Raw genomic sequence first — 17,379 nt, forward strand, 5'->3', positions numbered from 1 at the left:
AAAAAAAAAAAAAAAAAAAAAAAAAAAAAAGAAAAGAAAATCCTATTTATTTGGTGTTTTTGTAGCTCACATTTCTTAAATAAGGGGACTATGGTGAAAGGCACTAAAGTTTTAGAACTGTAAATTTAAGAATGCCATCAGAGGTCATAATTACTTCCTTCTCCTAACTCTAAGTCTAAATGCAAATCACTTAAAACAGAAAATTTTCTTTATTTTCTTAAATATCATTAACAAATTAGAATTTATAACTCCGTTGGTAACAATTTCATAGTCTGTATTTTGAGACATCTAATGGTCTGCACTGTCTTAGGCTATATTATCAAATTTTCAATAACTATAACAAATAGGAAAGGAAAGACATTCCTGAGGGAGAGACCTGTACATTGAACATTGGGATATTTCATTACTTTTGTCTACTCTTGGCCTATTGTCAGTGGTGAAGTGGATGCTTGTAAGTGAAGTAGAAGGTGGGAGACAGGTAATATTGTAAGAAGGGACTGACTTTTATTTAAGTAGCACTCTGCTAGTTACCTAATAGTTTCTTGATATATTTTTCTAAGTCTGATATAATTTTAGCAATATTCTCAAAACTGTTTATTCTGCCCATAAATTTATATTTTCATTAATTTCTTTTTATCCATTTGGGAATTTATAAGCTGCTTTTTACCAGGCAACTGATGTTGTTTATTTTTGAGTGGATAATACATTAACATGGTTCGGAAATTTTTTTAAATGTAGTGAAGCAGAAGAGACCCTTCCACCTTGTTTCCCATCTTCCTACTCTTTGCCTTCCTTTCAGGGACTTTTAGATTGTACATGCAAGCAAAGATGGATTTATTTACTTTATATTCTTCATTCTTCCCTGTTTTTACTGGAGCAGCATGGACTGGAGTCAGATCTACTTGGGATTGAATCCTAGTTCTCAGTTTCTTCATCAACAATATGAATTAATAATAATGTCATCTTCACAGAGTCCTTAAGAAGATTGAATAAGAAGACCGTAAGAAATGTATCACTATTTTGACATGCAGATAGCGTTCAATGGGTGTGATTATTGTTATTACTTTTAACCTTTGAATGATAGGAAGATCATGAAAAGAAAAAAATGTAGTATTGGTTTTCTGAGGCTGTCATAACAATTTACCACAAACTTGTTAGCTCAAAAGACCTGATATTTATTCTCTCACAGTTCTAGAGGCCAAAGTCTTGTCTTGAAAGAGCTGTGCCCCCTCCAAAGATTCCCTTCCTTGCCTCTTCCAGCTTCTGGTGACCATCAGCATTCTTGAGCTTGAGGATGTGTCACTCATTCTCTGCCTCCATCTTTATGTGATTTCTCTTCCCTATTTGTCTCTCCCATGTGTGTCTTTTGTCACATGTATACTAGTCACTGAATTTAGGCCCATTCAGATAATCCAGGATGATACAGTCTTGAAATCTTTAATTTCATTACACCTATAGAGACTCTTTTCCAAATAACATCACCTTCATAGATTCTGGGGATTAGAATGTGGATTTATCTTTTGGTGGGGGACCACTATTCCACCAACTGCAAACATCCTTTTTTGTGATTCATTTTGTGATGATTGATCTTTAACAGAAAATATGTTTTTGAGAACCATTAATGTATTACCAACTATAATATTTCAACTATAGAAGCACTGATTGACATTTTGTTTTAGATCAGCCTCACACATAGTAAAAATTTACCAGTAAACTATGAAATACAAAAGTAGCAAGTTGATGGTAATAAAACCACCAACAAGCAAAGAAAACATACATTATTTTTGCTCATACAGTTATTTGGCATTTCTACCAGACTTTGCTTCTATATGTGCATTTGTATGGGGATGGAGGAAGTAAGTAGAGTAGGAAGAGTTAAAAAGTAAGAGAGTGTATTAATGGTTTTGGTCCCATTTTATAGCAGAAATTAAATTGGCATGTCACATCTTCAAGAATTCGCTTTTACTCTCTGTTGTCAATTTCCTATTCTAATGATGTCCCGCCTCTTTTATATAATAGTAGAATGGCTTATCCATTCTGTAATAGCACAAAAGAGTTGGAAGACATAGAAACACCAGGTACATTTTCTCTATATCTTTTAGAACAGAAAAAGTAGAAAAAATGTTAAATTTTTCCTTTGAAATCCATGTGACTCTGCTTCAAAGAATCACCGTTTCTAAGAGAGAAAATTCATGATTGCATTAAAAGCATTCAGACAGAAACACTTTATGTTGTCAAAAGCTGCATTTCAGCTACTGGTATCATCAGTGACTGCAATGTCCTGTTACTTTTGCATGACTAAATCATACAACAAAGCAATCATTTTTAATTTTTTATTATTTTTATTTTTTGCGATTGATTGGCCTTTAAAAACTCCATGTAACCACATTAAGGAAGTAGATGTGGCCATTGAATGTGATGTGAACCCTTTAATAAACATGTTTTTAGTTTGCAGAATTAGAAGAGTATTGGCTGTGTTAAACACTTAACCTTACACTGGCTAAGAAATGTCTTATTAGTCTTCAATTTACTACTTAGACTGTCTGATAGGATGTTTTAGGACATAGCATGATTTTCACAAATAGTCTCCAATGTGTTGTTAATTTTTTCATCTTCAAAGCTTTTCTGAAGCCTATAATCAGCTTTCTTCTCTCTCTTTCTCATTTTTGCAGTACAATCAATATTTTATTTTTTAATTTTAAGACATTTGAAATAAAACTTATGTGCATTCAAAGTGTACAGTGTGAGGATTTGATATACATGTTATGTATTGATTACCACAGTCAAATTAATCAACACATCTGTCACTATCTATAGTTACTGTATGTGGGGAGAGAGTTCTCAGTGAGTACACTTAAAATCTGTTTTCTGGATAAATTTCAAATATGCAATGCAAGCATTATTAACCATAGCTGCCATGCTGTGCATCAGACCTTTAGAACTTATTCATCTCAACTGTAACTTTGTACTCTTTGACCAACATCTCCCATTTTCTCCACCCTCCCAGCCCTGGCAACCACCATTCTACTCTCTTCTTCTATGAATTTGATTATTTTGGATTCCACATATAGGTGATATTGTATAGTATTTGTCTTTCTGTGTCAGGCTTATTTCATTTAGCATAATGTCCTTCAGGTTCATTCATGTTGTCACAAATAGCAGAATTTCTTTCTTTTTATGACTGAATAATATTTCTTTGTGGCCGGGCACGGTGGCTCAAGCCTGCAATCCCAGCACTTTGGGAGGCCGAGGCAGGTGGATCACGAGGTCAAGAGATCGAGACCATCCTGGTCAACACGGTGAAACCCCGTCTCTACTAAAAATACAAAAACATTAGCTGGGCATGGTGGCACGTGCCTGTAATCCCAGCTACTGAGGAGGTTGAGGCAGGAGAATTGCCTGAACCCAGGAGGCGGAGGTTGCGGTCAGCCAAGATCGCGCCATTGCACTCCAGCCTGGGTAACAAGAGTGAAACTCCGTCTCAAAAAAAAAAATATATATATATATATATTTCTTTGTGTGTATGTGTGTGCGCATGCACACACATGTGAGTGCATCACATTTTATCTGTTCATCTATAGATGGACACTTAAGTTGTTTCCATATCTTGGCTGTTATGAATAATGCTGCAGTGAACATGGGGGTACAGATATCTCTTAGGAAACTGATTTCATTTCCTTTGGATATATACCCAGGAATAGGATTGCTGTGTTGTATGACAGTTCTGTTTTTAATTTTTTCAGAAACCTCCATAGTGTTCTCTGTAATACCAATCCCAATTTGCATTACCAGCAAGTGTACAAGAGTTCCCTTTTCTCCTCACCCTCACCAACACTTGTTATATATTGTCTTTGATAAGTCATCCTAATAGGTATGAGGTGCTATCTCCTGGTTTTAATTTGCATTTTCTAGAGGATTAGTGATTTTGATTATGTTTTCATATAGGAGGTGTTCAAAAAGTTCATGGAATGTATGTATTATAAAAAATGCATAGATTTCAAAAAATTTTGCACCCAATTAAACTCATACTAACTCGGTATAATATGCCTGACAGAACTTAGTTTAAGGCATTGAGAAGAAGAAGACATCACTTTGAAAAGAGCAACATGAATTTTGCTAAAATTGAAGCAGAAACAAACACCAAATTTATGGTAAAGCTTGGGTGGAAGAATAGTGAAATCATTGATGCTTTATGAAAAGCTTATAGGGACAGTGTCCAAAAGAAATCAGTAATATACAAATGGACAGCTCATTTTAAGACAGGGCAAGACAATGTTGAAAGTGAAGCCCACAACAGCAGACCATCCACATCAATTTGTGAAGAAAAATTATTTTTGTTCATGCCGTAATTGAAGAGGACTGATGATTAACAGCAGAAACAATAATCAGCACCATAGATGTCACATGCAATTGGTTCAGCGTACTCAATTCTGACTGAAAATTAAAGTTGAGCAAACTTTCCACTTGATGGATGCCAAAACCATTGCTCCCAGATCCGCTGCAGACAACAGCAGAGCTTTCAATGGAAACTTTCAATGGGTGAGATCAGGATCCTGAAGCATTTCTTCAAAGAATTATAACAGGAGATGAAACATTGCTTTACCAGCATGATCCTGAAGACAAAGCACAATCAAAGCAATGGCTACCAAAACATGGATGTGGTCCAGGAAGAGCAAAAGCAGGCTGGTCAAGAGCAAAGGTCGTGGCAACAATTTTTTTGAGTACTCAAGACATTTTGCTCGTTGACTTTCTGGGGAGCCAAAACAATGATAATATCTGTTTATTATGAAAGTGTTGAGAAAGTTTGCCAAAGTATTAGCAAAAAAACACCTGGGAAAACTTTACCTGAGATCCCTCCTCCAGCACAACAGTGCTTCTTGCTCTTGCCTCAAACAAGGGCAATTTTGTGAGTTTCAATGGGAAGTTATTAAGCATCTACTTTACGGTCCTGATTTTGCTCCCTCTGACTTCATTTTGTTTCCTGATGTTAAAAATTTTAAAAGACACCCATTTTTCTTCAGTTAATAATATGAAAAGGCTGAATGGACATGGTTAAATTCCCAGGGCCCTCAGATCTTCAGGGGTCAACTACACGGCTGGTATCATTACTTAGAAAACTGCCTTGACCTTAATGGAGCTTATGTTGAGAAATAAGTTTATACTTTTTAAAATTTTTATCTTTTAATTCATATTTTCCATGAACCTTTTGAAGTTTCCTCATATACCTGTTGCTTGTTTGTATATATTCTTTGGAAAAATGTCTATGCAGGTCCTTTGCTCATTTATTAATGGGGTTTTTGTTTTGTTTTATTTTTTCTTTTTGCTATTGAGTTGTATGAGTTCCTTATATGTTTTAGACATTAACCCCTTTCTGCTTTTAAATAACAGATGTCTTCATCGATGCCAATTACTTTGTAAATTCTTGAGAAAGGTCACATTTAGCTCCTTGGCATTTGCTAACCAGCAAAGTATTAGTTTGCTTTTGATCCCCTGGTATGCATCAAATCTCATTGTCACATCATAAGCTGAAGGGCAGGATAAGTACGTAGCCTCTTACCTATTGTCCAATACACAGTGATTATTAGTCTACTGGTACCTTCCTAAGCAGAAAGGAGACAACTGCTCCTATTTTCCTCTTAACTAATTATAAGAAAGATTAAACATATCCTAGCAATCCTAAGTCAAACTTTATATTTTATTTAACAACAAAGCATGACAACTACAACCTCCAAAGTTTATTGTTCCCAAGATTCTTCCTGACTACTCTTCACTCATCTGTCTTTATCATGAGATGATCTCCACCTTCCACTATCCATTCCCTCTCTAGCCATGTCTGTCCTTTCTGCCATTCTGCATACTGGGAGTTGTAGTTGCTGAGGAGACACAAAATCACAAGCTCTCATAGTGTGGGCTGGGAGGGGATCCAGCTTTGGTATCTCAGGAACCAGTTCCTGAGCAGTGAGAGAGGTTGCTACTTCAGTTTCAGGCTAGATGTAGACCTTGATTATCAACCTAGGAGCAAATAGCAACTACTTCCTACAAAGTCACTGGCATTTAGTCAAACTTTGTGTTTGCTTTCTTGTTTTTACATGGGCATTGTAAACAAAAACCCAAATACTGAATTTTATAAAGGTCAGAGTTTCTCCTTATAAAATTGCCCCATTATCTTACTCCCTATGAAGTAAAAAAAACCAAAAAACAAAAAACAAACAAAAAAAACATTTAAATGTGTCTCCTTCTATAATTTTTAATGCTTATAGAAACACACAAGTACCTGTATGCTTGTTTGTGTGTGGGTTGTTTTTTTTTTTTAATCTAGAGCTTGGATTTTCTTTAACTGTTATTTCCAGTCTGAGATCCATCACATTATCTATATCACCACAATCTAACTCATTATTTATTATCTCTGCCTAGCATCCCACATCTTGAATGTAATAGAATTTTTGAGTTACTTACTTATTGTTGAAAAAACTTACATTGTGTTTACATTTTTGGATGTTACAAACAATGCTGTAGGGATCATTCTCATAAACATATTCTTATGTGTTTTGCAATTATTTTCGCTGAATAGAATTCTAAATTTACTGGCCATTAAGATTCTGATAGGAGCAGCCAACTGCCTATGAAAAAGAGAGAAAGGGGAAGATAGATAACTCACCTTCTTTCATTTACAAATGTGCTTGAGAATTTTTGTCTTTGGTTTATTTGTTTCTCCTTTGCCATTATAACTGGATATTGGAAAGAAGTCTCTCTGTAAAGGCAAGGCATATGCCTTTGGAATGTAGATGCCTAATCAACTAAAACATTGTATGTACCTTAGGAATTCTTCCTCTAGGAACTCTTTTTACCTTTGGAAGAAGAAAATTCTCAATGTATTTACTGCAATTTCCGTAGAGAAAATTATTTTGGTACCTATTTGCTGTCCCGTCAAATGCTTGAAATACATACATGAATTTTCCAGGAAATCTTGAATAGGAATTGAAAGATTAGACAGGCTAAAGTAGATAGCAGTAATAGTTGTCTCTTTCTTCCTTGATAAATGTGGGTAAAGCTAGAGAAAATATCTTGTTTGTGTTGCTAGAAGCAGAGAATAGGTATATTGCTGTCAAGATGCGAAAGGAAACACATTTGCAATTCTATTCAGTGCCATGAGTTTGATACCTGACCCCTAGATGATTTTTCAAAACTCCTGTTTCAGCCTTTTTAAAGCCAACTTGGTTTATTAGGCGTTCTTAGCATTTACACATGTGAGTATGAATCTTTTTATTTGTACCGTTTTGATACAGTAAACAAAGACAAGTCATTTATTCTTTATTCTTCTGTTTTCCTGTTCATGAAGACAGAATAATTTCCACGTAATCGAAATTAGAGCATGACTGCTAAAATAAAGTTTGCTGAGTATTTAAAAATCCTTGGAGGAAAAGGCAATTTTAGCATAAATTATTGCCTTTTGATTTACATTTTGTAATGTATTTTTAATTCCACTTTTAAATCTGAATTTGAATGCATGCATTTTTGTAACTTCTGTCTTCTAGATGTAAACTTCTTACCATACAAGATAGCTTAGGTAATACCTAGGACAGAAGTTTGAAATGCATACGTGAATTTAGGTAATACCTAAGCTATCTTGTATGAGAATCCACACAATTTTTGATTGTGTAATTTCCTTTTTTGTAACTGTCTATGTATTCTAATTTTACTGTCTGGTTGTTCGTCTTTATCATTTGTTTAAAAAGTAAAAAAGTATTCAGAAATACCTTTTAAATTTATATATGAAATTTTTATGAATTTATATATGAAATTATCAATGGTTTCTTGGACAATGTTTTAATAAATGCATATGTGTCTTCTACTTCTTGATTCTGAAAACTCCACTATCCGCATTTCTATAAAAAGAACTGTGCATACTCATTTCTGTATATGTGCTTTTATATGTGTATATGTGTGTATATGTAAACACATTTATTTACATACATATAGGTGATTACATATATTTGTAAACACACTTCAAATATATTGAAGAGTAAATCGTAATGTTCTTTTTTAAATATCTTGATTTACCCCACATCCTGCAATCCTCCCATTAGCTACCATCTATGTAAAGTCACAATAACATTAACATACAGAGAGAATATGGATATACAGGCTTCTCCTAGTTAAAAATACCTTCCCCAGTGGCTGGGCATAATATTATGTGTCCCAAATACCAGGGTTTTAGAATTATGAGCTGTCATCTAAAACTAATGAGTGAGAAGAGAGAATTATCAAGTCTCACATAAGAACTTCGTCTATCCATGGTACATTTCTACTTGATGAAATCACTTACGATTTCAAACTCAACATTTCATAGATAAATGTCATCACCTTCCCCCCAAATACAACCAAATTTTTTCATCCTGTAGACTTCAAACTGTGGAGTCAACTTTGATGCCCTTCTTTTGACTCAATGATTAATATATAATAACATGATAGCAATGTCTTTCCTTTTTTTTCACACTGTTGCCATCCTACATCAAAATTCAACATTTATATTAATGAAAATTTCCCTTCCCGGTTTTGTCTGCAGTCCTAGCATCTAGCACTGCATTTGACCACATGGTAGGAATTGAACGAATATTCATTGAATGAGTACGTAAACGCCACAAGATTCATTTTAGTAATCTGATTAAAATGCAACTCTCATCAAGTTACTTTGCTGCATGCAGATTTCTAGTTCATCTCAGCTTTCAAGAGAGGAAAAATGAAACTTCTCACTTTAGTGTTTAGGGCTCCTTAAGATCTTGCTCTCTTAATTTTACTGTTATCACTACTCTCACTGTGAATGCTCTCTGTTGCATTCATGCTACTTTTAAATTTCCCTCAATATTTCATGATTCATCCCAAGCCTGGCATGCTTCATTGCTGTATCCTATGTTTTCATGCCTGGTTTGCTTACTCTGGAATGACCTATCATGTCTAGCCTTTCTCCCTAAGCCTAACCTAAGACTTAACTGAAGTTTCTGTACTGAAAATCTCCTTTAGTCAGCTTTAGTCCGTACGAGTGTTGTATCGCCTTCCTTGGCACATTTATTGTTTTAATGGTCTCTCTCTCTCCCTATCTCTCTCTCTCTCCCTCTCTCTCCCTCTTCCCCCCCCCCCCCCACCCCCCCACCCCCGTTTAACACTGATGCTTTTCTTCAGTGTAAGGCTTCTTCTCCTAACTCACAGAAGTAAGAATCCCTTCCCTTCTCTCGGAGAGTACAGGTATACTTTAATGAATGATGGGTTGGTAAGTAGAGTTTTATGAGCCCACTGCAGGTAGAGGATGGAGAAGGATGAAATGGCTAGATGAACAGAATGAGGGTTGTTGTTGGATAGGGAAGTGCTCAACTCAAGAGGGCGTGAAAGTGGAGAGGGTTTTTGTTAAGCCCAGAGAGTAGCCTCTGAGAGAGAGAAGTAAGTTCACACAAAAAAGGCTGTAGACATGAATGTTTCCTTCTTCAAAATTTGGCCTTAATATAGCCTAGCTTGTTGTTTCCTCAGCAGCAGAAATATAGTAATCTCCCAGCACTGTTCTCTTTCAATGCATTAGAAGTTTTCTCAAGTACCTTTACATGAAAGTCATGTAACTTCATTACACCCTGCCATGCTACATTGTCTGGCTGATAAGGTACTTATTTTAGGGCCATCAGTCACTGAATTTCTGTGTAAAATGAACTCATGTCTCTTGTGGCAGAATAAGCAATTGTTTGAACTATCTTGACTAAACTACTTATTTAAGCACCTAACCAATTGATTAAATAATACCACTGGACTAAGGTCCTTTGTTCTTCCAGCAAAGTGCAGCACAGTTTGGTCCCAGCTTACCACTCCTGCCTCATTTCATACTGCTTTCCTACTTCCTTTGCCTTTCTGCCACTCTGACCCTCTTTTGGTTTCTCAAATGCCCTGACTTTCTTCTGAACACAGGATCTTTGCATATGCTCTCAATCTGCCTGAAACTTTGCTTTCCTTACTTGTGTACTTCTGTCCACTCTCTCAGACTAGGTCATGTTCCCCCAATATAAGTATTTGTGGCTTCCAATAGCTTTTTTTCATGGTCCTTTAGCACAGCTGTGATATGATTACCTGATTAATGTCCATCTTTCCTACTAAATCTTAAGTTCCTTCAGAGTGTATCTGTTTTTGCGCATTTTGGCATCCCAGTATGTGGCACCTACAAGACATTCAATAAATAATTATTAAATTAAGTGAACTGGTAATTTAAATTTCATTTGTGAATCCAGTTATTCACTTCATAGATACAGCTTTAATCTGTTACATTCTTATCCCTGTTATTTAAACCTTCTAAAACACAAAAGAAACCAAACACATCTGAAAGGGCTTCTAAGCAGAAACAGTTGAAAGCATAAATAGAGTTCTCTATTTAGTCAAAAATCAATGTTTGTCTTTTGTCTTTTGCACAGTAGAGGCAGTTCTTTAAGGATATGATAACTTTATCACACTGCATGGTTTGGGGAATCTTTAAGTATGTTTTTAATATCAATATATGTGCACTTCCAAGCAAGATTATACACAGAAAAGTCGGAAACATCCTCAAAGCCTTTCATATTTGTATAGAGGGAGCCTAATGATTTTACTAGGCAACTTTGTTATACAGAGTTTTCTCAGTAGAGTGAATGCTAAATCAGTTATCCAGCAAGTTCATATTAAAGGAAAGATGTTCAAAGAATTATTCCACAAGGCTTCTCATGCCTAGATCTTCAAAGTATACCTGCATGGTTTAGTGATACTAAACTATAAATAATTTTGAAGGAGACAGAGAAGTTTGATGGTTTAATAAGAAAGGGTCAGTTTTTTCTGGACACTGAGGTTGCTGAATGCAGAGATACTGTTTATAAAGATAAGTCTTTTCTTCCTTTGCAGCTGATTTTGTGAATTTCTTGGACGTAACTGCTCTGAATTTCTTACTTCTTTCTTGAGTTTACCCATAAACCAAAAACTGCATAATATTTGGGTGCAGGGACAGAGAAAAATGTGTCCATGATGAATGTCTTTAACTGCTCCTTCTTGCTCATGAGCCATATCAAGCCAAGCAGCAAGTCCTGACAGTTCTGCCACATGAGTAAGGCTTGATTCCTACTTGTCCTCTCCCTATCCATCCTGGGAATATCCTAGCTCAGCACCAATAGCTTCTAAAGCATTTCCCCACCACAGTACCCCACTCACTGTTGGCATGGTTGTTTCTGAAATGCAAATCTGAGTAGTCCTTCATTTAAAACATTAAATTTGTTCATGATAACAACCACAAATGAATATAACATTTTTACTATATACCAAGTACTGGTCAAAGTATTTTATATATATGAACTCATGGTCATGCCCTGGAACAGTAAATCTAGAAACTATTGATAGTGACAGGAGGCAGGGAAATTCTGGGCAGCCAAAAAGCCTGATACCACAGCCTAAAGTGAAAGCTTACATCCCTGTTTGCCCATTTGAATGTTGCCTTTTCCAAAACCACCCATGGCCCACCCCATCCCCCATCATGTGCCCATAAAAAAACCCCAGACTCAGCCAGCAGAGAGGAGGAGAAACAGTTGGACATTGGAGACTACGGTTTGTTTTGACATTGAAGAGAAGTGACTTGACTTTAGAGGAGAGGAGTCCAGCTGGGAATTATGTGGTTCAGGGAAAGATTACCTTCCTGCTCTGTCCTCTTTTTAGCTCCCCATCCCAATGAAAGCCCCCACATTGACCATCTTCAGTTCATTCATGCTACCTTATTCCTCCTGGACACTGGCCAAAAACTCAGGTGCCACAGTGCAGGTGCAAAAGGCTGTCACACTGACCCTCCCCTGAGCTGTTAACACTTACGACATCCACAGATGGCAAAACTAAAGAAGAAAAAGTGTTACTGTATATACAGCTGTGAGCTGAGTAAGCAAGGCCCGCAAAGCAGTCAGGGAAGTATCCGGCTTCACTATCAGTCATCACGTTAGTATAAGCATGAAGCTGACATTAACTGAGTGTTTATTTTGATCAGGCACTGTCCTCAACACTTTACAATATTAACTCATGTGTCCCTAAAAATAACCAGATAAGTCTGTACTATTGGTATGGTTTTCTTCAAAATTATAAATTTGTTAAATCATTAAGTAGTGGTGAAATAACTTGCCCACCATCATGTGTCTAAGTGGAGAGGTGGCATTCAAACCTAGGCAGTTTAGCTCCATCAGAGTCTGTGTTCTGAAGCACTGCTCATACTGATTTTCCAAATAAGCCCCCTAATTTGGTAGCCTGGCGCACAGTGCTCATTTGGTTCTGTTTTCCAACTTCGTTTTCACTAGGGTTGCATTTTCCTATCTTGCATTTTATTGTCACGTGGAACTAAACAAATGCTGTATTAAATGGGTTCTTCATCTAGACCAGCTTGATTAATTCAAGCACTCTTTATTCCTTCTGTAAAACATTTGTCTGAGGTCTGTGACCTAGAATGCTCACAGCTAAAAGATTACTTCGTAGTAATACTATGTAATTTTGTTTCCACCAGCTGCAATGTCTGCATTAAAAAATCAGTGGTAATTATTCCCAAACATGCCAGTTGTACCTGTTATGTTACTGATCTAATTTAATTAAATATATGAAACATGAATAAGAAAAAAACAGTCAAACGTTTTGAAAGACTAACTTTAATGAGTTTTCTTTTTTAGGTGGCTGTCAAATGTGGTGAGATAACTGTGAAAAACTGGGGAAAATTTTTTAAAAATCTAGAATGCTTTTGTACTCAGATTTTGTCACAAATATCTTTTTCATTCCAATGTAAAAATCTGAAACTCGAAGTTGTAAATAGTGTAGTATGGGTGTGGTGTATGACAGAAAGACTTTTTAGAACTTCAATGTGTGGATTTATACACAAAGAGAATGATTCTTATCTCAAAAGATTGGTAAATAAATTAGGTATTATGTGTTTTATAATTCAGTGTTATGAGTAAGAAGTAAGAGGATAATAAATTCTATGCCTTTGCCAACTGTAAAAATATTAACCTGACAACTATCAGTTTGGATTGTATTAGATGAGAGGGTTTCTGATTTTTAAAGTATGCACCATACGTACCATCAAACCTACAGTCCAGTCAAACCACAGAATTCAGGGTTCTTCTAACATTAACCCACGATGTACTTTATGATCTCTCATCTTTTGCCATTGAACATGCTTTCCTTCTGCCCAAAATGCCTTTCTCTGAACTTCTTTACCTGCTAAGTTCTATTTATTCTTTAATTTTGGATATTACTTGCTCTAAAATCTTTGCAGACCTCCCAAAATTGGTTAGATCCTCTTATATGTATATTAGAAACTACTCAGGAAAAAAGAATTTGTAACCAAAAATTGAAGGGAGAGAATGTTTTCATCCTTTTTATTTTTTTAATTTAATGGTGATAAGACAGGTTTCAAAAACCTAATTTTAAGGACAGTAAAAAGTTAAACTTTCCTAATCCTAGCATGTTTTTCTTAATAGATCTCTGGGGCAATGACAGACTTGACAATGATTTAAAGATTAATGATAATATTGTGGTGCTGAGGATGGAACTCATATGACAAGGGAATCATGCAAAATTTTGATGTAGAAATGATTTGACCCAAATACTTGTTATTTTTTTACATATTATGGTCAGGTTGATCATTTGTAGGAGAGAAGTCCTGTCAGTAATAGATATACAACTGCAAGGTAGGTCCCTAAATGTGAACACATATCTAAGCGAGACAGCAGATGGCAAGTAGGGTTTAAGTTATTGTAGAGGCTGCCATGGTAAGCATATTTTATCTAATCAAAGTGGTATTTTGTAACCATGAAAAGAATATAATTATAAGCATTTATTATCTCTGTGGGATGATTTTTGATAAGGGTGAAACAGGATTGCTTTTGTTCAAATGAGATAGCTTTCCAATCAGAAGATATAGAGATTATGTTAATTATGTGGTTCTGGTGCTTAAGAAGTAACACAGACTTCTCTTGGACTCACTTTCACTGGCAAATTGTAGTTTAACCTAAGACGCACTAGAGCTCTAAAGCTGAAGTACTTACATACTTTGCTTTCCTGGTGATCCTTCTATGGCAAACCCCTAAAACAAGGGGGTGAGTTGAATGTAATTAGGGCTCAGTAAGAACCAAGCTATAGTCATCTGTTTTGATTAAGGTGCTGGAATAAAGACAAGCATATAGATAGTGAATAGAACAAAATAGAACACATATCCTGGGAATAAATCCATGCATATAACTGATCTTTGAAAAGGATGCCAAGAATATACAATGGGGAAAGGTATTCTCTTCAACAAATGGTGTTGGGAGAACTGGGTATCCACTTGCAAAAGAACGAATTGGGCCCTTATCTTGTACCATACACAAAAGTCAACTCACAGTGGATTAAAGACTTCAATATAAACCCCAAAAGAGTAAAGTTCCTAGAAGAAAACATAGGGGAAAAGCTTCATGACATCGGTCTTGGCAGTGATTTCATGGATATGACACTAAAAGCACAGTCAACAAAACAAAAATCAGCAAGTGGCACTATACCAACTAAAAACCTTGTACAGAGCAAAGGAAACAATAGAATGAAAGGAAAACCTGTGCGATGGGGGAAAATATTTACAAATTGTGTATCTAGGCTTAATCCATATACTAACCGGAAATGTGGAGTTAGTCTGCAAATTATATAAGGAACTCCTACAATGTTATAGTAAACAAAACAAAAACAAAGAAAAAATTAATAACCTGATCAGAAAATGGGCTAAGGACTTGAGTAGATGTTTCTCCAAAGTAGATATACACATGGCAAACCACTACATTAAAAAATGCTCAATGTCACAAGTCAGAGAAATGCAAATCAAAAACACACTGAGATATCACCTTACACTTGTGAGGATGACTATTAAAATAACAAAGGTGATGAATATTGGTGAAGACATGGAGAAATTGGAACCCTTGAACGTTGTCGGTGGAAATAAAAAATACTACAGCCAGAAAACGGTATGGAGTTTCCTACAAAAAAAGTAAAAATAGAGCTACCATATGATCCATCATTAACATCTTAAAAAGATATGTGCACTCTTATGCTCATTTTTGCACTTTTCACATACACAAAATATGGAAACAACCTAGGTGTCAATCAGCAGGTGAATGGATAAAGAAAATGTGGTATAGACGTACAATGGAATGCTATTCTTAAAAAGAGGAAATTCTGCAATATGCAGAACACAGATGAACCTGAGGACATTATGCCAAGTGAAATAAGCTAGTTACAAAAAGACGAACATTACATGATTTCACTTATAGGAAGTATCTAAAATAGTCAAATCAATAGAATCAAAGGGTAGAATGGCGGTTGCTAGGAGTTTACAGAGGGAAAAATGAAGTGTTACTAATCTACAGTCATAAATGTTCAAATAAGCAAGGTGAATAAGATCTAGAGATTCAGAAATCTGCCATATAACATTGTACCTGTACTCAGCAATAATGTATCCTACACTTCAAAATCTGTTGCAAGACTGTATCTTATGATCAGTGCTTTTACCGCAGTGAAATTTACCCAAAAGAAATATGTGGCCACATACCACATATACAGAAATATTATCCCGATAATCAGTGTTAGCCTGGTGTGTAGCAAGCAAGTTCTCCACTCTGGGAGAGCCTAATTGTATTGAATTTATAGAAGAATGGTTTTCACTGATAACTTGATGTTCAGCTGAGTCCATTTGGCCTTCAGGCTGTTAGTCTTAGGAGGATAATTAAGTATAATCTTGTCACTTTTTTGATTAACAACTTTCAAATGTTTCCACCGCCTACAAAATAGAGTCTGTACTTTTTAGATTGATATTAAAGTCTCTCTACAGTCCATCCCAACCTACAACCTACTTTTGGTAGCTTCCATTAAACCACATTTCAAACAAACCAGAGAACTCTCTGGGTTTTTCTAATATGCACCCTTGATACCCTTTATATATATGTATGTATGTATATATATATATATATATATATATATATATATATATATAGAGAGAGAGAGAGAGAGAGAGAGAGAGAGAGATCTTTGTACCATTCATGACACCATGACAATATTTATATTTTATTTTTTAAATTTTCCAGATCAGGATCAGCCCAATCAGAATTAATCATTTTTTTTAAAGAGTGTAGAACATTAGTTGAGTGTACAGGCTTTTAGCTATCTGGGTTTAAATAATTTACTATTTTTTTCTTTCACAAAACCTAAGTTACTGTCATTTATTACATGACTTTTTCTATAATAAATAATTAATAGATAGTAGGCTGTTAATATCATTATTATATTTTAAATCTACCATTTATCACATTTTGCTTTGTGATGTTTTTCTATACTTATCTTTTATAAGATTTTTGAGGTCAGAAGCTTTGTTATACTTAAAATTTTAATCCCCATAACCCTCCAAAATCATGTACATTTTAGATATTTTTAATAAATGTAGACAGACTTAAGTTGATAGGATTGTATCTCACTAATCATGTTAAAAATTACGATAACCTGTGGCAAATCCAAATGCTATATCTTTCAATAATATTTATCTTTCATATCATCTTATAGCTTTCATGCAAATCAGTCTATAGTCTGTAAAATGAATCCATTCAGATAGTGCTTCTGTCAAATATCTAATTCTGCCAAATATCTATACTTTGTATCTACTTTAGATATATCTAAAGTATCTTTGAGATATTTTAGTTTGTAATCAGAATTGAAGCCATCAGTTTTTTTTTAATCTGATATGTTACTGATAGAATTTCCTGCGAAATTTATAAGACAAAATAGTCTTCACTTAAGATAGCAACAAGTAACCTTCTTAAGTAATATTGCTTATATGCAATATCTGTATCCAGATTGAATTCCACTTTTCCTAAATGTAATTGTAAATGAACTTCCATCAGTATGGGTAAAATGTGCATCCTAAAATGCACAGAAGCACCTCCTAACTATTGTTTGGCTCAAAATGTCCATAATGTTAAGGCTGGGAATCTCAGATACAGGGCTTGTAAGCCAAATTAAGAAGTTTGTGTTTTATTTTAACTGTGATGGGAATCCATTGGAAAATGTTCACTAGGGCAGGATAACATGGTTGGATCTGTTGGGTGGAGAATGGCTAAAGATGGAGGAGAGGAGAGACATGAAAACTAGTGAGGAGGTGACTGCAAGTGTCCAGGAAGGAGATGCTGATGGCTTGGACCAGCATGGATACTAAGGAGGAAAGGAGAGAGATTGTTGTTCTCCAGGTATAAGTAAATTGAATCCCGGACTTCCCCCTCACACCCTTCCATGTAGGCCCCCTCTCAGGCTGCCCTGCACTATCCCCTCGTCATACTTACATCTTGGTCT

At 35.4% G+C, this 17,379-nt stretch overlaps 1 protein-coding gene across 6 annotated transcripts in view; it reads left to right on the forward strand.

Moving 5' to 3' along the window:
- IMMP2L (inner mitochondrial membrane peptidase subunit 2) overlaps positions 1 to 17,379 on the forward strand; it is an 865,268-nt gene that overhangs the window by 624,202 nt on the left and 223,687 nt on the right. The window lies entirely within an intron of this gene.

This window comes from Sapajus apella, unplaced genomic scaffold (assembly GCF_009761245.1).
Source record: "Sapajus apella isolate SASKATOON/1434 unplaced genomic scaffold, GSC_monkey_1.0 scaffold7, whole genome shotgun sequence".
Classification (NCBI taxonomy): domain Eukaryota; kingdom Metazoa; phylum Chordata; class Mammalia; order Primates; family Cebidae; genus Sapajus; species Sapajus apella.